Below are 24,524 nucleotides of genomic sequence, written 5' to 3' on the forward strand. Positions count from 1 at the left end.
TGGTAAGCTTAGAAAGGTATGTACATACCTCTCTTTCATTTCCTTGGATTTTATACCAAACAAATACATATTTCTCCATCCATTTTTTAAAAAGTATTTTTTGAAATTAAGATTGTAAAATCTAGTTTACCTCCCTGATTTCAGAAGTTATAATCAATAAAAATGAATATATTAATTTTCCTCTTTTACTTGTAAAAGCAAATTTCTGTTTCTCTCTTTTTTTTTGTTACATTTAAAAGTTCTGAATTGTCTCCTTCTATACCCCACATGAGAGAAGACCACAATTTAATGCACATTCATAAATATCTGTAAAACCATACTGTGTGTACTTCTATTTATTAGTTCTTTCTCTGGAGGCAAATAACATCTTCATAGGTGCTTTATAATTTATCTAAGTATAGTAGTCAGAATAACTTGGTTGTTCACAATTATTCCTGGAGCAATATTGCTGTCATAACCATATATAACATTCTCTTGGTTCTGCTCATTTCACTTTTCATTATTTCATACAGGTCTTTCCATGTTTTTCTAAAAACAACTAGCTCATCATTCTTACAGCTTAGTAGTATTCCATCACAATCATATATTACAACTTGTTTAGCCATTCCCCAGTTGATGGGCATCTCATCAATTTCTAATTCTTTGGCTCCACAGAGCTGCTATGAATATTTTAGTACATATAAGTTATTTTCCTTTTTCTCTGATCAAAAATATTAATTTTTCACTTTTGTTAGCAAAAGTGAATTTATATATTGCTAGCACTCATTACTAAGGCCTCAGTATAAGTTTGAAGGAGAATATCCAACACATTTTAGAATCTGAAGACTTTTTGCTTGTTTCAAAATCTAAATGGGTTGTTGGACACATACATGAGGCTTTGGAAGTAATGGTGTGAAATTAAAACCTACCTCACAGGGTTGTTGTGAGGAAAACATTTTGTAAACCATTAATTGCTAAAGAATTATGAGCCGTTAACAAAAGGGGCAGAGAAATTAACCTCCACAGGATTATGTTCTTAAAATGAGTTTCTTTAATGAGAAATCTACTTTAAAGGCTGAAATCCTTTCACTTCCTTTTTCTCTTTTGGTACTGGCTTTTATAAACTATTTTTGCCTTTAAAGAAAATTCTCATTTGAAGGAATGACCTTGGCTTCAATTCATTCTATATGAGTCCCTCTTTAGCCATTTCTGCATTTGTCCTTATAGAGTTAATGTTCTATGGTTAATGCTACCCTGACACTTAGGAAAGAGAAATGTGGATTAAAAACGTGACTTAACAGAACCTTAGTTGGAAAGGACTCTAAAGACTTTCTCCTTCCATCCATCCATATCTGAAGAGGTACAGAATGAGAATGTGATCTACAGCATACCTGACAAGGAGTTATTCAGGCTTTTTGCCTCTTCCAGCTGATATTCACTCCTTTCAATATTTGAAGATAGTCATTGGGTGTCTCCCCAAGTTCCCTGTAGGCGAAATGATTCCAGTTCCTTTCAATAGATCTCCCTTGTCCTTGAACCCAAAGCTCTTCACTGTGCCAGTTGCTCTCTGCTAGATACTCTTAACTCATTAGTATCTTTTCATATTGACTCATTCTCTCTATAAGACTTGGATACAAGCAATGTAGCTAGCACTCTCTCTCTCTTTCTCTCTCTCTGTATATATACATATATATGTATACGTACATGTATATACGCACACATATAAATGTATATGTGTATACACATACATACACATACATGTACACATGTGTGTGTATACATATATTCCCCCCCCCCCGAGCAATGAGGGTTAAGTGACTTGTCCAGGGTCACACAGGTAGTAAGTGTCAAGTGTCTGAGGCCAGATTTGAACTCAGGTCCTCCTGAATCCTGGGCCAGTGCTTTATCCACTGTGCCACCTAGCTGCCCCCTCAAATTTTTTTTTTTTGTGTGAGGCAATTGGGATTAAGTGACTTGCCCAGGGTTACACAGCTAGTAAGTGTCAAGTGTCTGAGGCTGAATTTGAACTCAGGTCCTCCTGAATCCAGGGCCGGTGCTCTTTCCACTCCGCCTCCTAGCTGCCCCTCATTATATTCTTAATGTGGCAGACCAGTGGCCCCAGATATCCCTGATAGCTGGATATTTTAATTTCTGGAGTTCTACCACTACAAATTCATTCCTAGATGAATCTCCTTTGAAATGCAAATATTTCTAGGAAAGTAATTCAGCAAAGGTGTTAGTGATTCATATAATTCCTTTTCCAAGGGTTCTCAGCCACATGAAATCATAGGCATTTATTGAAGAGTGGTAAGGGATGAAAGGAAGGAGCCAGATATCAGAAGGGCCCCTAAGAGGAACTTGTTTACATTTTTATCAAGGGTCACTCTTCTCCCCACCAATCAGTGGAATGGACCAGGTGCCATTTTACCTTCTTTCATTTACCTAATGACCCTATCCTAATTCCAGGTCAGCCTAGAGCTATTGTGATTCCCCACTTTTAGTCCCTAAAATAGAATTTTCCTTGGGAATAGGGTTTTTCTTAGACATTCTCATTAGAGTAATGTCTGCCTGAGCATTTCAGAATGGGATCATGTACTTGGGGGGCTAAGGGACTTTATTACATATACCAGTAGGTAATAAAATTAAAATAAAATAAAGTTTAAAAGAAACTCACAAATATATGTAGAACTTTTCTTGTTTTAAAAGGAAAAAAAAGTGATTTTTCTAGGACCATTCCTAGTGTAAACTGTGGTAAAATTAATCTTTGGTATTTCCAACCTTCTCTTCCTACATCCTTTCTCCACCCTGTTTTCTCCTTCTTAGGGAAGTATCACCCCCTACCCTCCTACTCCTACTCCTACTTCTACTGCTGCTGCTGCTGCTACTGCTGCTACTCCTCCTACTCCTCCTACTACTATTACTGGAGGGGGAGGGAAAGAGAATAAGCATTTTAATATACCTACCATGTGCTAGGGACTGTGCAAAACACTTATAAATATTTCATTTAATTCCTACACCCACCTTGGAAGGTAGGTGCTTTTATTATCCTCATTTTACAGTAGAGGAAACTGAGGTAGACAGAGGTTAAATGACTTCCTCTGGATCACAGAGCTAGTAAAGTGTCTGAGGTCATATTTGAACTCAGTCTTCCTGCTTCCAGGTCTGCTGAATCAGCCAGCAGCTACTGCTACTACAGCTACTACTGCTGCTAGCTAGTTAGCTAGCTAGCACTTATATAGTGATTTAAGTTTGTTGGCAATGCACTTTAACATGATATCTCATTTTGTCCTCACAACAACCTTGTGAAGTAGATGATATTATTATCTTCACTTTATAGATGAGGAAAGTAAGGTTGAGAAGTGAAAGGACATGCCCAGAATCACATAGCCAGGAAGAATATGAGGCAGGATTTGAATGCAAATCTCCCTGAGCTCACCACCCTATCCATTGCACCATTAGAATCACAGAACAAGATGATCACATTGGGTCACTCATTACATGTGATGAATGGGCCATGGATTTATGAATGAATTCATGTTTCTCTTGGGTACCACTCTAGTGCTTCCATGTTCTCTATGTGACTACTTAAAACCTGCTTTCTGGAAAGAACCCAAGGGACCTACTTATAAATCTTGACATGTTATCTTTCTCAAAAGTATTTTTATTTAAACAACTGTAAATTGTCTCCCCTTATGGTGCTTACAATCTCTTAGGGGGATTAGATTAATATAGATAAGTATAATATATATACAACACAACAGTGCAAAACTATGTGGTATACTAAGAGAAGTGTTATAGTGGAGGTGACATTTGGGTTGGACAGTAAAGAATAGGTAAAAATTGCACAGCAATGAGAGAGAGAGAGAGAGAGAGAGAGAGAGAGAGAGAGAGAGAGAGAGAGAGAGAGAGAGAGATGTGTGTCAGGTATTGAGCTAAGCACTGAGGATACAAAGAAAGGTAAGACAGTCCATGCTGTCAAGGAGCTCACAGACTAAGGAGGGAGACAAGAGGCATGGCTAAGTACAAACAATAAGATGAAAAGATAAATTGGAAAGAACATATAGGATGTGTTTGGGAAACTTATTTAATAGTCACACAAGTCTTCATAGTACTGGAGCATAGAGTGTAGGGAGGGAGAATAAAATGAAGTAACACTTGTCAGGCAAGAATTTATTTTTATTTGGTAGATAATAAGGAACAACTGAATAATTTTGAGCAGAAGTGGATTGTGATCATAAATTTTCTTTTTTTTAGAAATAAAGATATATTAACTTTAATGTACAAGTATTTGATTTTCTATTAGCCTGGGTTTTGTCCATAACTAAGAGATTCAGTTCTACAGAAGGGAAGTAGAAAGGTAATGAAAATACAAGATTTTTCAAATACAATCTTCCTTTTGGCAGCAGTGAGGTAGCCACTTAGGAATGGAGTGGAGAGGAAAGAGACAGTATCTCTTATTTTCCAACTTCATCCTACCCACAGGCATTGTGTAACCCAGGCTACTTTTTTTTTTTGCATATAAAAATAAAATAGGTCAATTTTAATATAATATGTGATTATTTACTAAATATTCCCCTTACCCCCTGAATAAGCTTCTTTTACCCCCTGAAAGCATAATGTAACTCAGGTTGCCCTAACCTTGTAACAGGTACATGATTTGGTTCTATTCTTTTTTTTTTCTCCATAAAAGCATTTTATTATTTTCCAGTTACATGTAGAGATAGTTTACAACATTTGTTTTTTAATTAATTAATTTTTTTTTAAATTTTAGTGAGGCAATTGGGTTAAGTGACTTGCCCAAGGTCACACAGCTAGTAAGTGTTAAGTGTCTGAGGCCGGATTTGAACTCAGGTCCTCCTGACTCCAGGGCCGGTGCTCTATCCACTGCGCCACCTAGCTGCCCCACAACATTTGTTTTTATAAGATTTCTAGTTTCAATTTTTTCTCCCTCCCTCCCCTCCCTCCCCTCTCCCCAAGACAGCTAGCAATCCAATATAGGTTATATATGTACAATCACATTAAACATATTTCTGCATTAATCATATTGTGCAAGAAGAATCAGAGCAAAAAGGAAAAACCTCAAAAAAGAAAAACAAAAAAAATTATAGAGATAGTATGGTTCAATCTGCATCTAGATTCCATAGTTCTTTTTTTCTTCTGGATTTGGAGAGCATTTTCCATCATGAGTCCTTTGGAACTATCTTGGACCATTGTATTGCTGAGAAGAGTCAAGTCCATCATAATGTTGTTGATACTGTGTACAATATTCTCCTGGTTCTACTCACTTCACTCAGCATCAGTTCATATGTAAGTCCTTCCAGTTTTCTCTGAAATCTGCCTGCTCATCATTTCTTTTTTTTTTCTTTTTCTTTTTGTGAGGCAATCAGGGTTAAGTGACTTGCCCAGGGTCACACAGCTAGTAAGTGTTAAGTGTCTGAGGTCGGATTTGAACTCAGGTCCTCCTGAATCCAGGCCCAGTGCTCTATCCACTCCGCCACCTAGCTGCCCCTGCTCATCATCTCTTATAGCACAATAGTATTCTATTACATTCATATACCACAACTTCTTCATCCATTCCTCAATTGATGGGCATCCCCTCAGTTCCCAATTCCTTGCCACCACAAAAAGAGCAGCTATAGATATTTTTGTACAAGTGGGTCCTTTTCCTTTTTTTATGATCTGTTTGGGAAAAATTCCTAGTAGTGGTATTGCTGGGTCAAAGGGTATGCAAAGCTTTATAGCTCTTTTGGCATAGTTCCAAATTGTTCTCCAGAATGGTTGGATCAGTTCATAGCTGATCATAAATATTCTTTTTTTTTTTTTTTAGTGAGGCAATTGGAGTTAAGTGACTTGCCCAGGGTCACACAGGTAGTAAGTATTAAGTGTCTGAGGCCGGATTTGAACTCAGGCACTCCTGACTCCAGGGCTGGTGCTCTATCCACTGCACCACCTAGCTGCCCCAATCATAAATATTCTTAAGGGAGATGATTATGGAAGGTAGATCTGAGCAGAAAGAGAGTGGAGGTGGGAAAATCTGTTTGAAGGCTACTGAACTAAATCCAGGTGGATGTTAATAAAGGGTTCTATTACCTTTTTTTGTGTGTGAGGCATTTGGGGTTAAGTGACTTGCCCAGGGTCACACAGATAGTAAGTATCAGGTGTCTGAGGCTGGATTTGAAACTCAGGTCCTCCTGACTCCAGGCCCAGTGCTCTATCCACTGCGCCACCTGGCTTCCCCTCTATTACCTTATTGATGTCGGAAAGAGAGAGAAGTGCATGGAAGTGAGATGATTCAGGCAAAATAAGGGTCCAGATGATATAGTATAGCATCAGTTTGTAGTAGGTGACATTAGATTGACTTCATGATTTTCTACAGCAGTGTTTAGCAGTTGGAAAACAAAAAATGAGATTGGGCATTGCCAAGATAAAGATTACTCATTTAGGAATGGCAGAAGGTCAAGATAGGGTGCAGGTGATTTTATGGCACTAATTAAATATTAAAGTGGAGCTCAGAGGTCAAGGCTGTGTATCAAAATCAGTGAAAACTGAGAAGGGGAGATCAACTGGGGGGAAAAAAAGCTGAGTCTAGGGACCAGGGGTCATTGTAAGGACAAAGAGTAAGTTTAGTGTAAGTGAGAATGGGAGAAGTGAACAGGTAGGGGGAGTATCTAATCAGAGTTCAACTTCAAATTCCCAGGGACAGAATTCCCTGGGAAGGTATGAGGTGGACAAGGGGGAGGATATTGGAGGAGGGGCTGTTGAAGAATTGTGTAGTGAAGTTGTTAGAGGGGTTCATCAACATGATTATGAAGTCCTCAATAATTTATTTCTGACTTCTGTGTGGAATCCATTTCAAAAGGGAAAAAAAAGGAAGGAATTGATGGTGATAGAGGAATGGTCTGAACGGGGCAATGGAGAGTAAAGATAATGGCAAAGCTTCCTTAGTGTCCTATGAGTTACGGGGAATGAGAGTGGGTCACATTGAGAGGAATCTTGTTGATTTCACCTTTTCAACAGGTGATTATCACTTCAAGCCTTGATTATTGCAATAGCCTGCTGGTGGGTCAGTCTGCCTCAAGTCTCTCCACACTCTAAGCTATCCTCCATTCAGCCAGTAATGTGACTTTCCTAAAAGGCAGGTCTAATTATGTCACCTTCCTCCCCCTCCCCACCTCCCCCAAGTCAATAAACTCCAGTAGTTTCCTTTTGTCTCCAGCAGCAAAAAATTCTCAGTTTGACCTTCAAAGCCCTTCATAAGTTACCATCCTTCTACCTTTCCAGTCTACCTTCAATTTTCTCCCCAACATGTACTCTTTGATCCAGTGACACTGGCCTCCTGGCTGTTCCATAAACATGACACTTCATCTCTTGTTTCAGAGCATTCTCTCTGCCTGGAACACTGGAACCCTCTCCCTTCTTCTTTCCAACTACTGACCTCCCTGGCTTTCATTAAGTTACAAGTAAAATCACACCTTTTACAGGAAACCTTCCCCAATCCCTCTTAATTCTAGTGCCTCCCCTCTGTTAATTATTTCCTATTTATTCTGTATATATCTAGTTTTGTATATGTTTGTTTGCATGTTGTCTTCCTAGTTAGATTGTATGCTGCTTGAAGGAAAAGACTTTTTGTCTCTTTTTGTATCTCTTTATTCCATTAGAGAGGGTAAAGTACTCATGTGACCCAAGGCATCAAGGCTAAGCCTTGATACATATAGTCATGGTTAAACAAAGAGCCAGGCTGTGAGGTGTACCCATTGCAATGAGGGGTAATAGTAACAATGAAATGTTTGCCTAGTGGAAAAAGTCTACTCATAGCAGGGCTTCATGACTGGAACATGCTTCCTGAAGGTGCTTGCCTAAGCTCAGGATTGTTGTCATATCAGTCTCAGGGCACCATCAGCTTGCTGGGCCCTAGCTTTGGAAAACAGGGTGTAAAAAGAGAGGAGTGAAAAGAGAGGGGTGGTCTTGGCACGGGGATCCTGACAAACCTAAGTGGATTGGGTCTAGTCTACATTTATGTTAATCTAATTTCAATTAGGCCCCCAATGAAGCTAAAAAATTCTTTTCCCTTCCTAATTGAGTTTCTGCATGACTGTGTAGTAGATCCTTTTCTAAATCCTAGCTTCTTAAACTGTGGGTCTTGATTCCATAAAGGGTCGAATAACTGAATGTGGGGTTGGTGAAAAATTTGGCAACAGTAAAAGGTTATGTATACCTATTTTATGTACCTATATACCTGGGGGGGGGGTCACATAAAAATTCCTAGGGTCAAAAGTGCAAGTGGAAAAAGTTTAAGAAACACTAGTTCTTAAACACTAGTTCTAGGGGCAGCTAGATGGCACAGTGGATAGAGCGCTGGCCTTGGAGTCAGGAGTACCTGAGTTCAAATTCGGCCTCAGACACTTAACACTTGCTAGCTGTGTGACCCTGGGCAAGTCACTTAACCCCAATTGCCTCACTAAAAAAAAAAAAACAAACAAACAAACAAAAAGAAACACTAGTTCTAAACCTTTTCTTCTCTCCTCAGGTTCCTCATACCATCCTCTCCTTCCTCCCTCTTAGCAAGGGATCCCACCTTATATTTTACTGAGAAAAGAGACATTCACATGAGTACTCTGCTCTCTTCTCTTCTCCATTTCAAAACTCTTTGATTTTATTCTTCATTTTCTCTCCTACTCCCATCTCTGATAAGACTTCTTTTCAAGACAATACAAGCCTTAGTCCCATTTTCTCATCTTCTCCAGAGATAATCTCCATATTCATCTCTCCCTCCCTCATTACCACTCCTTATCTTCAGTCTTTCCCTATTTCCTGCTTCTTTACCAGTAGTTTATAAATGTCCTTAAGGCTCCACAATTACAAAAAAACAAACAACCCTCTCTATATTCTTCCATTCCCTTAATCTATTATCCCATATTCTTCCTTTCATAGGCAAATTGCTAGAAAAAGTGGTCTATACCCATTGTCTCCACTTCTTCCTTCAGTCACTTTTTTTTTTTTTTTTTTTTTTTTAGACAATGGAGGTTAAGTGACTTGCCCAGAGTCACACAGCTAGTAAGTGTCAAGTGTCTGAGGCCGGATTTGAACTCAGGTACTCCTGAATCCAGGGCTGGTGCTTTAACCACTGCGCCATCTAGCTGCCCCCTTTCAGTCACTTTTCAATCTTTAAATGAGGTTTCCTACCTCATCATTGAATCATACTTTCTCTTTCTAAAGTTGACAAAAATCAATCACTAAATCTGAAGGCAGTGGATAGAGCCTTAGGATTGGAGTCAGGAAGACCAAAGTTCAAATCTGGACTCAGACACTCAGTAACTGTATAACTGCAAGTCACTTAACCTCTGTTTGCCTCAATTTCCTTAACTATACTCAATTTCCTCATAAGACTGTTGTGAAGAAGTGAGATATTTGTAAAATGCTTTGTTCTTTGCCTAGTCCATTATAGGTATGACATAAGCACTTTTCCCTCCTCCTTTTCCTCCTTTTCTCAGTCCTTATCCTTCCTTTTTTTTTTTTTGTGGGGCAATGGGGGTTAAGTGACTTGCCCAGGGTCATACAGCTAGTAAGTGTCTAGTGTCTGAGGTCGAATTTGAACTCAGGTCCTCCTGAATCCAAGGCCTGTGCTTTATCCACTGCGCCACCTAGCTGCCCCATCCTTCCTTTTTTACAACAGCATTTGATACAGTTGATTCCTCCAGTGTTCTCTCTTTCGTGGTTTTCATGACAGTGCTCTTCTTTCTCCTCCTAGCTGTCTGACCACTTTTCCTCGGGTTTCTTGGGCAGTTTACCACTCCTATCCAACTCCCTAACTGTAAGTGTGCCCCAAGGCTCTGCGCTTTTCCTCTGACTTCTCTTTTCTTTATATAATCTCTCATGTGGCAACATTATCAGCTCCCATGAATATAATTGACTCCCAAATTTCTAAACCAAGAACTACAATCTCTCTTGAATTCCAGTTTTATATCTCTAATTGCCTGGTGGATATTTCAAGTGGATGTTTTACAGACATCTTATGAACATGTCCAAATCTTGTTTTCCCCCTCAAACCCATTCATCTTCTGAACCTTCTGATTTCTGTTGAGGGTTTTGGCATCTTTTAAGTCACCCAGGTTTTCAAGCTTGGCTTGTCTTTATACCAGACTTTTCACTCTCTCTTATTCCACATATACAACTTGTTGTCAAATCTTGTTTCTACCCCACAGCATCTCTCCCATTCATTTCATTCTTTTGATTCACCTGGTTACCGAACTAGTTTAATTTCTAATCAGCCTGAACTGTTGCTGTAGCCTCTAATTGATCTCATTGACTCGACTCTCTCCTGCCCAAGCAATCCTCCATTCAGATATCAAAATGATTTTCCTGAGGTACAGGCCTGACCATGTCACTTTTCTACTCAATAAACTCTAGTGGCATCCAATTATTTCTAGGATCAAATATAAGCTCTTCTATTTGACTTTTAAAGTCCTTCACAACCTGGTTCCAAACCTTATTATGCATTTCTCTTCTTCCACTCTATGGTCCACATAAAATGTCCTTTTTGCTGTGGTATACACACAGTACTCCTCCCATTTCTATTTCTTTGAAGTGGCTATCCCTCATGCTTAGAATGCACACCATCTCACCTTTGCTTGTTAGAATCCTTTATTTATTTATTTATTCTTTTTTTTTTTTTTTTGTGAGGCAAGTGCGGTTAAGTGACTTGCCCAGGGTCACACAGCTAGTAAGTGTCAAGTGTCTGAGGCCTGATTTGAACTTAGGTCCTCCTGACTCCAGGGCCAGTGCTTTATCCACTGCGCCACCTAGCTGCCCTGAAATCCTTTATTTCTTCAAGATTCTGCTCTGACTCTGGAGGAGAGAGTGAGGCTTATGACTTTGCACAACTCTGTTTTTTTTAAACCCAATTCTCTGGAAATTCAAGACATCATGCTCATGATGTCATTGGTTCTCTTCAAGAACAAAGGACCACCACCACCACCAACAATCAATACTACTTCCTCCACGAAGTCTTTCTTGGTCCCACCCTTGAAAGTTAGTGCTCTCCAGCCCTTAAATGTATCTCATATTTATTTTATATGTATTAATTCACACACACACACACACACACACACACACACACACACACACACACAGAGTCTTCTTGGATAGAAAGGAAGCTCCTTAAAAGCAGCCAAGGGCTGTTTCTTTTTTGCCTTCATATTCCCAACACTTAGCATAGTGTTTGGAACAAGGGCTTATTAGTTGCTTTATATTTGGAATCATGCTATACATTGGTTAGAAAAGCTATCTCCCTTCCCCCTTTACTTCTGACCCATAGGTGGAAACTGCAGTATTTATAAGAATCTCCCAAAGCGCCTAATAGTTATTAAATTGCTTTATTTTTGTCAAACAGGGAAAGAAGAATTTAGGTACTAAGTTTGTAGTCAGATCTGTCAGGAAGTTACTGAATAATCAAAGAATAAGATTATTCTGGCAGTGCCCTAGTAACAAGCTTTTTTTCCCCCCCCTGGGCAATGAGGGTTAAGTGACTTGTGCAGGGTCACACAGCTAGTAAGTATCAAGTTTCTGAGGCCAGATTTGAACTCAGGTCCTGAATACAGGGCTGGTGCCAGTAACAAACTTTAACATAAATGTCATCTTTTTCTTCTGTTATAAGTGTAATGAAAGCATCCATGACTCTTTCTTGGGTTCTGTTTTCATTAGCCATGATGTTTTCCTTTTCCTAGGAAAAAAATCAGAATAATATTATATTTTTATGCTTACTCATTTTCATTTGGAGCTAAAACAGTTCTATATCCATTCCATTTTCAGTATTTATCAGTAGGAAAAAACTCATTTTTCTTCATTTGTGTGAAATTGGTGTTTTAAATTAAACAAAAAACTACAATGTTCATTAGGAAAGCAGTCAACATTTTTTTTCTTTGCTTTAGTATATGATATTTTGCCAGTCATAATAATCAATAATATTCTCTTTCAAATCACCTTCACATTGGTCAAGGGTCTACTCATTTGGTCCAATTTTTGAGGGAAAACCTTGCTACTGTCATGATAATTACCCAACCAACTTAAACCTGCAGTTTTAGAAACAGTTTCTGGTAGTTATCAATGTCCCAGATAATTTGTTTGTCAAGTTAAGTCTTGAATCCAGTTACCTTCAAGCCTTTTATGACGGCAACTATCTTGTTTAATTTTCATGCCTGTCTAAGCTCCCCTATCACATTCATGTCCACCTCAGACCTGACATCATTTCTAAGGATTCCCCAGTAGATCTCTTTCCTCCTTTGCATCTTAGCCTTATGAAGTATGTATAAGACTTAAGTAAACCTGCCTTTCAGGTGAATCACATTTGTGAGAGTTAGTTATTAGCTTGTTGTTCCATAATGTTCTTTCTAGTTTTCCAAATATATTATAGTTTATAATTTCATTCAGAAGGAGGAATGGTTGAAGGCTATTGATAGGGGGAATAAATGGTCCTTATTTTATTATTGTAATTAGCACCATTAGCGAAGAAAATGGTAAACCACTCCAGTATCTTTGAAAAAAAAATCCCCAAATGGTGTCACAAAGAGTAGAACATGATTAAAATGACTGAACAATCATTAGCACTGTTATAGCCACATTCTTATCATTCGGTTAAAAACTGTATAACTTTTTGTTTGCTAAAGAAAATCGAAACATCTTCCCTAAATTTAACAATATAATAAAAAATATATTTAATCCCCTATGAATTAAAAGCTGAATAATAGAACTACCTAGTTCAGCCAATTTTGGTTTGGGTCTGATGTAGAAAGCAGGATCAAGAAGCAGGACTCTATCCTAGGAATCCAGATCACATGCAAAACATTTAACAGAAACCCAGTAAGGTTAAAACAGAACAAAACATAAAGGGAAAAGCAATGTTTGACAGTGGTGAAATTGGACATCGGTCAATCCTCACCCCCTCCCATGCCCAAATTCTATTTCTCAGGAGAGGGTGGGTGCTGATCAATGATTATGATTTCTCCATGCCCAATGAAGATGGAACAATAAAAGAATGGACTTAAATTTAAGCAAGAGAGATTGGGTTTGATGTAAGGAAAATAAAACTTTTTAGAGTCATGACACACTAGTATGGGCTGCTGAATACCATGAAGAGCATTCCTGGAGAGCTTTAGGACTAGAATAACTGGGTTGCATAATGGACAGTGACTCAGGTCAGGAAGAGCTGCTGCAGGTGCTTGGTAGCTGTGTGACTTTGGGCAAGTTCCTTAGTTTGTTTTATCTCCTGTTTCCTTATCTAGAAAATGGGAAAAATAATGACAATGTCAATTTTGAAGAGTTAGTGTGAAAATAAAATTAGATATCATGTAAAGCACTTTGCAAATCTTAAAGTGCTATATAAATACTAGCTGTAAGTATTATCAGAATAGCCAGACATATTTACCCTGGATCATTTCTACGTCTAGTTGGTTGAATCAGCAGATCTTTTATGGTCCCTTTCAGCTCATGGATTCCATTCCCCAATAATTCTAATCAGCTCTTTCAGATGCTTTCTTGACTTCCTTTTAAGTAGCAAGGGAAATTAAAAAAATTACTGCAGCATTGCATGATTTCAATTGAGGAAGAGATGGGCTGAAATCCCCTCTCCTATCCATACTAGTTCTTTGACCCTGGCCAAATGACTCAATCTCTTTTTGACCTCAGCTTCCTCTTCAGTAAAATGGGGCTAAGAAGTGTATCTTCTCTAAAAGCAGAATCTAATGAGGTAATGGAAGTGAAATGATTTGTAAACTTCAAAATACTCTAGAAATAATTATCAATCATTTCAGAATAGTTCTGCTGTTTTGTGTGTGATCATATGCAGCTATTGGTATCAGGTTAATTTATGAGATTAGTAGTGTAATCAGAAAAATAAGGGGAGTATAGATTGCTTATACCTCAATTCTGGACTTGGTTGAAATCAGAGATACTTGGTTTTGAATCCAGCCTCAGACACTGTTATCTGTGACACCAAGTGTTATCATGTATAAAAAGTTTTGTAGCTGTTAAAGTGCTACATAGTGGCAGCTACTGTTTTAGGGCTCTTCATTTTTTATACTGTCTAAATGGTGAATGGATGAGTGTAATTCATGGGAAGGTAGAACTAGCATTTTATAGAGCACTTGATCTTCAAAGTGCTCTGCATCTGTTTACTCATTTGATCCTCACAACAACCTTGTAGAGTAAGTGCTATTATTATCCCTATTTTGCATATGAAGAAATGGAGACATGGATACATTTTGTGACTTCAGCAGGTCTCAGGCAGGATTTCAGCTTAGGCCTTCCTGACTCTAGGTCTGGCACTCTGGCCACTGTGCTACCTTGGCTGCCTTGAAGAATTATCAGAGAGCTAGAAGGGAGCTTAGAGGCCATTTACTTCAATCCCCTCATTTAATAGATGAGGAAACTGAGGTTTTAAAAGGGGAAGATACTTGCTCAAGGTCATAACATATATTTTATGTGAATTGCCAGAGGATATGAACAATTTGTCAGACAATATGACCTAGATTAGATGAATATAATCCAGTTGATACTAGCTTATTTTAGCTAAATGTTAAATTGATGTGATCATGTATCAATATATAAAAAGTGATTTATAAACCTTAAAGCTCTATGTTCATTCTATTATTATCATCATCATTATTGCTATTATTATTATTAATGTGTGGCACATTGGGAAGAGTGTTGGATTTGAATTGTGAATCCTGACTTTATTACTCCAATGTGACCTTGGCAAGTTACTCCTCCCCACTCTTAACTTTTGGTCTTAATTTTCTCATTTACAAAATGAGAGGATTGATAAGTTCACCTCTAAGTGTCCTTCTAGCTCTAAATCTTTGTATATAGGATATAAACAATCTGTACTATGGTTCATAGCAATTCACTAAGAACTATTTCTTTTCTTCATCCAAGGTCTTATGGGATGGGATCTAAGGAAAATACCTCCCTCCTCCCCCCTATCCCCATCCCTTGTTGGACCTTAGATTGGTACTAGGGGGTTAGAACTTTGCCACTGCTATATGAAGGCAGGAATGAAGAAAACCTTTCTCTGGAACAATAGTATCTCTATCCACATACCCTACCCTGTATTTCATACTGTTGACCCCTGTAAACAGTCATGTTGTAAATATTACCTCTAGGCTTCTTTATTTTTTAGCTTCTTTCTCCAACTGAAGCAATTCTCTTTGACTTAATATCTCAATAACACAGAATCATAGCATTTAGGGGCCAGGAGTGATGAGGCATTATTTAGTCTAACCTTATTTCAAACGGGGAAATTCGGACCCACAAGAAGTCAAGAGGCACTCCCAATGTCACACAGGTAGAGTTGGAACCACAATGGATGGCTGCTGGCTCCCTGTTTAACCATCTTTATACCACACCTTTCCATTAGACAAGCACTTCCTCCCTTGTTCTGTATTTTGGTAAAACCATGATTTGAAAGTACCTGATGACAGATCCAGTAAGATGCAACCCAAGTTAAGACTTGTTTTTAAGAATCTTTTGCAAAACCAGAGTTGGTTTTTGGATTATAGATCTTGCCATTTGGAAAGCATTCCTACACAAACACCTGGTAGTCTGGGAGTGCTGCCAGGTGAACTGATGCAGGCCTCCTTTTTGGAGGAGGAAAAGCCTACATTTCAGTACTCTGGACAGGAAAATGACACCTGTAGGAAGAGTCCAGGAAGCCGAGGCTTAAGGAAAATGCTTACCATTCTTGGATGAGTGAATTGCATTGTGCTTCTGATTATATGATTGATAAGGTGGGAGGCCTTAGTCAGAAGAAATAGTAGGAAATTGAAATAATACCTTCAGAGAAAAAGAAGGCATGATTGAGGCATTTATTTAACTTCAGACCCTTTACTTTTTCAGGGAAAATAAAAGGTTTCGTATTCATGAGAAGTTACTTTCAATTCTCTCAGTTTCAAAGGAGATGGATCATTGGTCAGAAGAATATGTACATTTGATAGATAAGTGTTTCCTGAGAAACTCTCTCAGACTACTTAATGATATGCTTAACTGAAGTCATCTGTTAGTGAATGTTCCAGCATGGCTTCCAGCTCTCAGAGATTCAGGTTATGTCTACACAGCATCAGAGCAAGCATTTAAAAGAGGAAACATCCTTTCTTCCCTACACACTGCCACATAAATGGGTTACCTAGCCTTTTCACGATATTGACTTCTCCATCATGTTGGTGGAAGCTTAGAGAGGAGAGGACAGGACTTGTTGGAATATTTTCACAAGACTTTGCAAATTCTCCTTCCTCAGCAGCATCCTAATATGTCCAGAAGAGTTCCCTGTGCCTGGGGACTTCTATGCATTACAGGGAGTACCATATTACAAACCTGCCACTTGTTTGGAAACCATACCTATGCATGTATGGGGTGATTTGAGAGGATTGTCAAACAGGCAAAGTCTGTCTTTGGCTTCTCTCTCTGCAGTTGTTTGTGGGCCCTCATCTCCCCAACTTCCAGGCAACCATTGGGGCACCCTTTCAGGCTTATGTTCTTACATTAAAACTCACATTTATGTATCATTTGGTGGTTTTCAAATCAACTTTGTTCATAATAACCCTCCCCATTCAGTATTCCATGCTACAAAATATTCCTTCTATCTTTTCCTGATCCAAATCATATTCTCTCAAGGCTTTCGAAGATATTCAGGTGGAAATCAATCTGATTGATTCACTCAAGCTTAGGTTTGAATGTTTGACTACTTCCAGTGATATTTGTAATTTAAAAAGAGAATGCTTATTAGCCAAAAGCAATAGCCAGAAATTTAGGGGTGAAAGAACACTTAGAGAACATTTCCTATTGGGATTTTTAACTCTTTTTGTGTCATGGACCCTTTTGGCAGACTGGTGAAGCTTCTTGAAATTTAAAATAAATTGACTTTTTTTTTTTGCAGGGCAATGAGGGTTAAGTGACTTGCCCAGCATCACACAGCTAGTAAGTGTCAAACGTCTGAGGCTGGATTTGAACTCAGGTCCTCCTGAATCCAGGGCCGGCACTTTATCCACTGTGCCACCTAGATGCCCCCAATAAATTGACTTTTAAAAGAAACTAATGATATTGAAATATAGTTATCAAAATATTAAAAAAAAACCAAGTTCATGGACTGACTACAAGTTAAAAGCCCTTGATCTGGTGTAAATCCCTAATTTTACAGAGGATGCTCTCAACAAGCATTTGTTAAGGGCTCACTCTAGGTCAGGCACTGAAACAAGACTGAGCACACAAAAAAAGTAAAAACAACCTTTGATCGCAAGGATCTTACAGTCCAATAGGTGATACACTGTATAAATAACTAAGTATATAAAAGATATATACTGAGTCGATGGAATAAAATAGGGAGGAATTAGCCTTTGGGAGTGAGGGTGGGAGGGAAATTGAGAAAGGCCTTCTTGCAGAAGGTAGGATTTGAACTAAGCCTTGAAGGAAACCAGGGCAACTAAGAGGAAGAGGTCAGGGGGCAGGGCATTCCAAACATCAGGCAATATGGAAGTCATAGAGACCCACTGGAGCTCATTGAGCATGAGGGTGACATGGTTAGGCTTATACTTCAAAGTCATACTGATAACAAGTAGCAGAAGCAAGACTTAATCCATAAACTAATGGGGGAGACTATATGTGGTGCTCTTTCTACTACATCGAGCTTTCACTAAAGGTGAAATTCCAATCAGTGTTAGTCAATAAGCACTTATTAAGCACCTACTATGTGTCATGCACTGTGCTAAACTATACGGATACAAAGAAAAGTAAAAGACAGTTTTCACTTTCATGGAGCTCACAGTCTAATGGGAGAGACAACATGAAAACAACCATGTACAAATGAACTATATCCAAGATAAAATGGAGATAATTTTAGAGGGAAGACGCTAGAATCAAGAAAGACTTGGAAAGACTTCCTGTGGAAGATGGTGTTTAGCTGTGACCTGAAGGACACCAGAGAAGCCTGGGGGGCAAGATAAGGAGGGATATCATTTCAGGCAGGGGGACATCCAGGAAAATGCCTGGAGCTGAGAGGTGGTGTCTGGTTCAAGTGACAGCAAGGAGCCTGGTGTCTCTGAATGTCAGAGTATGGGGGCGGTGCATAAAGGTATAGCAAGATGATCGCCTTGGAATCACAGAATCATAGGATATGAGAACTGAAAGGGGCTTTAGAGATCATCTCTTCCCTCTCTCTCACTGTATGTCCCCCAAGTTACTCTATAGAGGCAACAGTCTGCCCTTCCTGCAAGGGTGAACTTACTACAGTATTTTAAGAAATTATGTAGCTAACAAGGAAACCTTTCCTGCCTATACAATCAATAGATAAGATTTGATTAACTAGTAATAATTTGTATTTACCAAATCTTTGAAAATGATATCTCTTAAGATCTCCCACAGCTCTAAGTATAATGCTAGACACTGTAGTGGGGGTTCAGTAAAGGTTTCCTGAATGAAGAACCTGGGTTGTGGGTGGCAGTGGAAAGAGTGTCAGGTCTGGAGTCATCTTCCTGAGTTCAAATCTGGTCTTAGACACTTACTAGTTGTATGACCCTGGGCTCACTTAACCCTGTTTGCCCCAGTTTCCTCATCTGTAAAATGAGCCGAAGGAGGAAATGACAAGCTACTCTAGTATCTCTGCCAAGAAAACACCAAATGGGGGCATGAGGAGTTGGACATGACTGAAACAACTCAACAGAAAAAGAAGTAGGCAAATTATCTGGTTCATTCAGAGAGAAACCCTCCATTTGACTCAAGTACTCAATCCCTGAAGATGATGTTGCTAAGTCTATATTACACAAAGGGAAACCAGGGTCTGGAATAATAAATACTTGAATGGATTTGGAAATTGTTCTATGAAGCTGTTTTTCCAGGAGGTCAAAATGATCAGTTAAAAAGTGAAATGCTGGCTGGGATCAGCTTGATTGGATCTTCCACGTCTGAGAAGTTTAGTGACTGGAAGATATCTCAGCTGACTCTGACTGGCCAGATTCTCCTGGAACCACCATTTAAAGAAATTGGCCATGCTGGTCACATTTTCCTTCCTGACTGTGTGGGTACCTTCCCTGCTCCCCTCACTTCCTTATGGTCCTTTTGAGGAATTCTCTTCTCCCATTGGAATTTAAGGAATTTGAGGACTAGGACTTTCTTTTTGCTTGTATTTATAATCCCTGGTCTAGAGTAGCTAGCACTTAAGAAATGCTTGTTGACTTGACCATCGAACAAATTGGCAAGGCCTTCACAGACTCATGTTTACTTCCTTGCTACCATGAGGAAATGAATCAGGATGAAAATGAAGCTTTTTTTTTTTTTTTTTTAGTGAGGCAATGGGGGTTAAGTGACTTGCCCAGGGTCACACAGCTAGTAAGTGTGAAGTGTCTGAGGCTGAATTTGAACTCAGGTACTCCTGACTCCAGGGCCGGTGCTCTATCCACTGTGCCATCTAGCTGCCCCTGAAAATGAAGTTTTTAAGGCGTCACACAAACTAAAACAAATTCCCCAAAGTTGTCTGAATGAAGTGGAATAGGCTGCCTAGGCACATGGTGCATTTCCTTTCTTTGGAGGTCTTCAGGTAGAAACAGAATGACCCCTTGTCAAGTATTGTATAATGGGGGGGGGTGTAGTCCTTTCAGGTATGGTTAATGAGGTCTCTTCCAACCCCTAATTTTGTCCTTCTGTAACTATACCCAGTCAAAATGTGGTTAGTAAAGTTGGGTGATCTGTATAAATGAGACCTTCAGGCCTCTAGGTTTTGGGATTCCTAGATAATTATACCTCCTAAAACCTGGCCTAGATATTTTTTTGTATGCTGAATATCTGATTGTTCATGGCAGATATATAAAGTATTAAGCATTTTCCCCTACACAATAACTTGTGGAGTTTCTCTTTGTTGCTGAGATTGTATAGCATACCTTGTTTGCCAACTTAATCAGTATATTATGAAAGGGCAACATTCCTGGAGGAGCATTGCTATTACCTGTGGATAATGGGTTTAGGTAGAAATCTGTAGATATTTTCCTGTTTGTTAGAGATAGGCATTGGAAGCAGTAATTAGATTGAGAAATTATGGTGTCAGTTTCCAATCTTTAGGTCACTTCAGCTACATTCCTAGGCAAACTGGTAAGAAGTACAATTTGTATTTATAGAGAAAGAAATAGAGAACTCTACCTGGATCTGGGTGTGGGTGGGAAGAGGAGGGCGGGGAAAGAGAGGAGAGAAATGGAAATGAAGGAAGGGTCAGGCAGTCAACTAGCATTTATTAAATTCCTACCATGTGTCAGGCACTGTGCTAAGTGCTGGAGATACTAAGAAAGATAGAAGACAGTCCCTGCGCTCACCAAGCTCATGGCCTAATGGGGGAGACAACATGTAAACAACTATGTGAATATAGGATAATTTGGGGGGAGGGGTAATTTCAGAGAGATACTAGCTGAGATTTAAAGGAAATCAGGGGAGCAGCTAGGTGGTGCAGTGGATAAAGCACCAGCCCTGTATTCAGGAGGACCTGAGTTCAAATCCATCCTCAGACACTTGACACTTACTAGCTGTGTGACCCTGGGCAAGTCACTTAACCCTCATTGTCTCCCCCCCCCCAATAAAGGAAATCAGGGAAGCTAGGTGGCAGAGATGAGAAGGGAGAGAAGGCAGAAAATACTGGGAGTCAGAGATGGAATGTTAAATATGAGAGACAGTAACAAGGCCAGTGTCACTGGATTGAAGACTAAGTGGGGGTATGAGGGGAGAAAGTATGAGAAAACTGGAAAGGGAGGAAGGGGATGGATCTAAGGAGGTTGAACGCCAAACAAAGGATTTCATGTTTGATCCTGGAAGATGATAGGTAGCCATTAGGGTTTATTGAATGTATGTGTGTGAGCATGTTGGTGTGGGTATGATATGGTCAGACCTGGAAGGTTATGGCATTAATTAATTACAGGGAAATATTGCTAGCTGGCCAGGAAAACAAAAGGAAGACCTACATTTTCAGAGACTCCTTCTCAACATTGATTTTTAGAGTTTGCATGGATATTGCAAGTAATGTCAATACAAGCATGGTAATTTATGGGAAAATCTGTTCACTCCTATCCACAAACACAATAGCATGGCCAAGGAGGAAAACAGGAGTGTGTCTGTTCCTTATTTGGGCTCCACAATAGCTTTACTATGTGATTTTGGGAAATGTGTCTGATCTCTTAGTTTATAGCCCTGAGGGCATCATTGTACAGTATTACATTGATCTTCATAATGATGATAGCCCCAAGTTGTCAAGAAAAGTCATTGATATTTTGTTCAATGTGCTGTTTTAGGCAACAGAAAGGCAGGGGAGTACATAAGGCCTCCTTGAGTTGTTTTCATCTAAAAGGTTAAGGAGAAAGTGTATGAATGCTTAATGCAGTGAGCTACACTTATCTGGGAACGTCACATGTTCATTCTGTAGTAATGGGGGAATAAATGAGATTTTACTTAATTGTCTTGAGCTTCTTGATTACCTTTGTAGCCTCTCTCAGTACTTTGAGTGTTTGGTAGCAAAAATAGTTGTTTAATTAAAGGCTCATTAAATTAACTATCATGTATTTCCCCAATTTTTCTAGTTGTAAAGGACATGTTTGAGTTAAATAACTAGTAGAGTCAGTTTTGCTCTAACTTGACAGATAGGCATTTTGAGAAAGCACAGCCCAGTGCAAAAATCACAAGATAAAAACCATAGATCTTATGGAAAAATTGAGAATAGGGTCCCCATGCTTAAATACTCTTTCAGTCACACATAAAATAGATAGGAGCCTAAGAAAAATGATAGCACACTTTTATACATATTAACTGGTTAAAAACACATTAAAAACTACAATAAGTCATGGCAGCAATTTGGGCCTGCAACCTGGTTCCCGCTGAGCCTGGGTTGACAGCTGGGCAGGCTGCAACTAGGTGGTGGACTGGGGGTGGTATGGACCAACCTTCCTCCTCCTACAGCTTGTACCTTGCCAGAACATATACAAAAAAAAGGGCACTTCAACTTGATAAGGACCTTAAGTTTGCTTGTGGAAGTGGGTGTCTGAAGGGTTGCTACTTATGAGGTAAAAGTAGTGCAGTTAGTTCTGCATTGGCAGTTTCTCTTGGAAGAAACATGCATGAGTAAACTCAAATTCTCACCATGTTCAAAATGTTTTCCAAATCTATCAGTCACCTTGGAACACATTTGTTCTTTCCCTCCCAACTTAATAATATTTTATTTTTTCCAATTACATGTGAGGATAGTTTTCAACATTCAGTTTTATAAGATTTTGAGTTCCAAAATTTTCTTCCTCCTTCCCTTCCTTCCTCCTCCCCAAGATAGCAAGCAATCTGATATAGTTTATACAGTACAGTCATGTTAAACATATTTCCACATCAGTCATGTTGTGAAAGAAAAATCAGAACAAAAGGAAAAACCTTGAGAAAGAAAAAACAAACAAAAAAAACCAACAAAAAAGTGAAAATAGTATGCCACGATCTGCATTTAGACTCTATATTTCTTTTTCTGGATGTGAATTGCATTTTCCATCATGAGTCCTTTTGAATTGTTTTGGATCATTGTATTGCTGAGAAGAGCTAAGTCTATTATAGTTGATCATGGCACAATGTTGCCGTTACTGTGTAGAATGTTCTCCTGGTTCTGCTCACTTCACTCAACATCATTTCATATAAGTCTTTCTAGGTTTTTCTAAAATTTGCCTGCTCATTCTTTCTTTCTTTTTTTTTTTTTTTGGTGAGGCAATTGGGATTAAGTGACTTGCCCAGGGTCACACAGCTAGTAAGTGTTAAGTGTCTGAGGTCGAATTTGAACTCAGGTACTCCTGAATCCAGGGCCGGTGCTCTATCTACTGTGCCACCTAGCTGCCCTGCTTAATATTTCTTATGGAACAGTTGTTGGGTACTGGCTAGGGTATATAACACATCCCCCATATCCTTGATTTGTAAATTGGATACTGAAGAAAAATATTGGCAGCTCCAGGGTGAAAGAGATAGAATTTATTTTATTTTTTATTTTTAATTTTTTTTTGCAGGGCAATAAGGGTTAAGTGACTTGCTCAGAGTCACACTGCTAGTTAAGTGTCAAGTGTATGAGGCCGGATTTGAATTCAGGTCCTCCTGAATCCAGGGCCAGTGCTTTATCCACTGAGCCACCTAGTTGCCCCCAGACAGAATTTATTTAAAGGAGACTTACAGGAGGGTTAGTGTCCAGGAAGCCTGGCAAAAGTTATTCCCATCTAGCTCCCCTGATATTTATACGTATATTCATACTTGGCAGAAAGCCTTCTTTGCGCAAGTGCGAATCAGAGGTAAAGGGGTATGTGTGCAGGAAGTTGATTGATCAAAAAGTTGTGTGATTTCCCTGTGCTTGGCTACAATACAATGAATGTACTTTAAGTGCAATACATAGGGCACTTCCTTATTTGGACATTATGTCTGCAATGTCTTGGATCACACACTGTACCTATACTTCCCTGGGAAACTATTGATAAGAAAGTCTCCAAGACTGTCAAGGACAGGCTAATGATATAACAGTGTGCCTGAGAGATGCACAAGCACACATAATTTCCTTAGGTAATGGGGTGAATGGGAGGTCAGATTTTTCTTTGTGATACCGGCCATACAACTAAAGTCATGGTAACTACAACAATAGTATTCCATTACATTCATATACCACAACTTGTTCAGTCATTCCCCAAATGATGGGAACTGGAACATATTTGTGTTTTCAAAAAGAGCATATAGAACTGGCTGTATTTTTCTTCTTTTTCTTTCTTTCTTTCTTTCTTTCTTTTTTTTTTTAGTGAGGCAATTGGGGTTAAGTGACTTGCCCAGGGTCACACAGCTAGTAAGTGTTAAGTGTCTGAGGCCGGATTTGAACTCAGGTACTCCTGAATCCAGGGTCGGTGCTTTATCCACTGTGCCACCTCGCTGCCCCCTACTGGCTGTATTTTTCTACATCATCAATCTCCAATGGCAGGAGAGAGGAGAGGAAAATTGGGGGCTAGAAGGGAGCAGAGGATGGAAGGAAGTTATAATAATATAAAATTGTTGCACTCTAGAAACAAATATCAAGGTATATAGCAATTATCTTTTCAGAAGGATTACAACTGTCAAAAATAAATACTTTTAGAATGAGTTTTGTAATAGAAAAAATGTGAGCAAATAAATTCTCCGCAAATGATAAAAGCACCTAATAGGTTTCATGGGTATAGTGCATTCTTTTTTTTTTTTTTACATATAAGGTATTTTATTTTTTCTGTTACATGTAAAGATAGTTATAGTGCATTCTTTATGAAAACTGAGACAAACTTGTAAAGTAGGAGTAGAATTGAGATTTGAGCTGAACAGAGTTGACTGTCTGTGCTGCCAGAGGTCATGCTCTTTGAAACTAATTTCTGGTGCTGACACCTCTCTGATGCTGCTGGATTTGGTGCTTCCTTTTGGTCAGCTAGGTGGCACAGGGGAAAGAACACTGGACCTGGAGTCAGGAAGACCTGAGTTCAATTTCAGCCTCAGACACTTACTAGCTGTGT

The sequence above is a fragment of the Dromiciops gliroides genome, chromosome 1 (assembly GCF_019393635.1).
Source record: "Dromiciops gliroides isolate mDroGli1 chromosome 1, mDroGli1.pri, whole genome shotgun sequence".
In the NCBI taxonomy this organism is placed as follows: domain Eukaryota; kingdom Metazoa; phylum Chordata; class Mammalia; order Microbiotheria; family Microbiotheriidae; genus Dromiciops; species Dromiciops gliroides.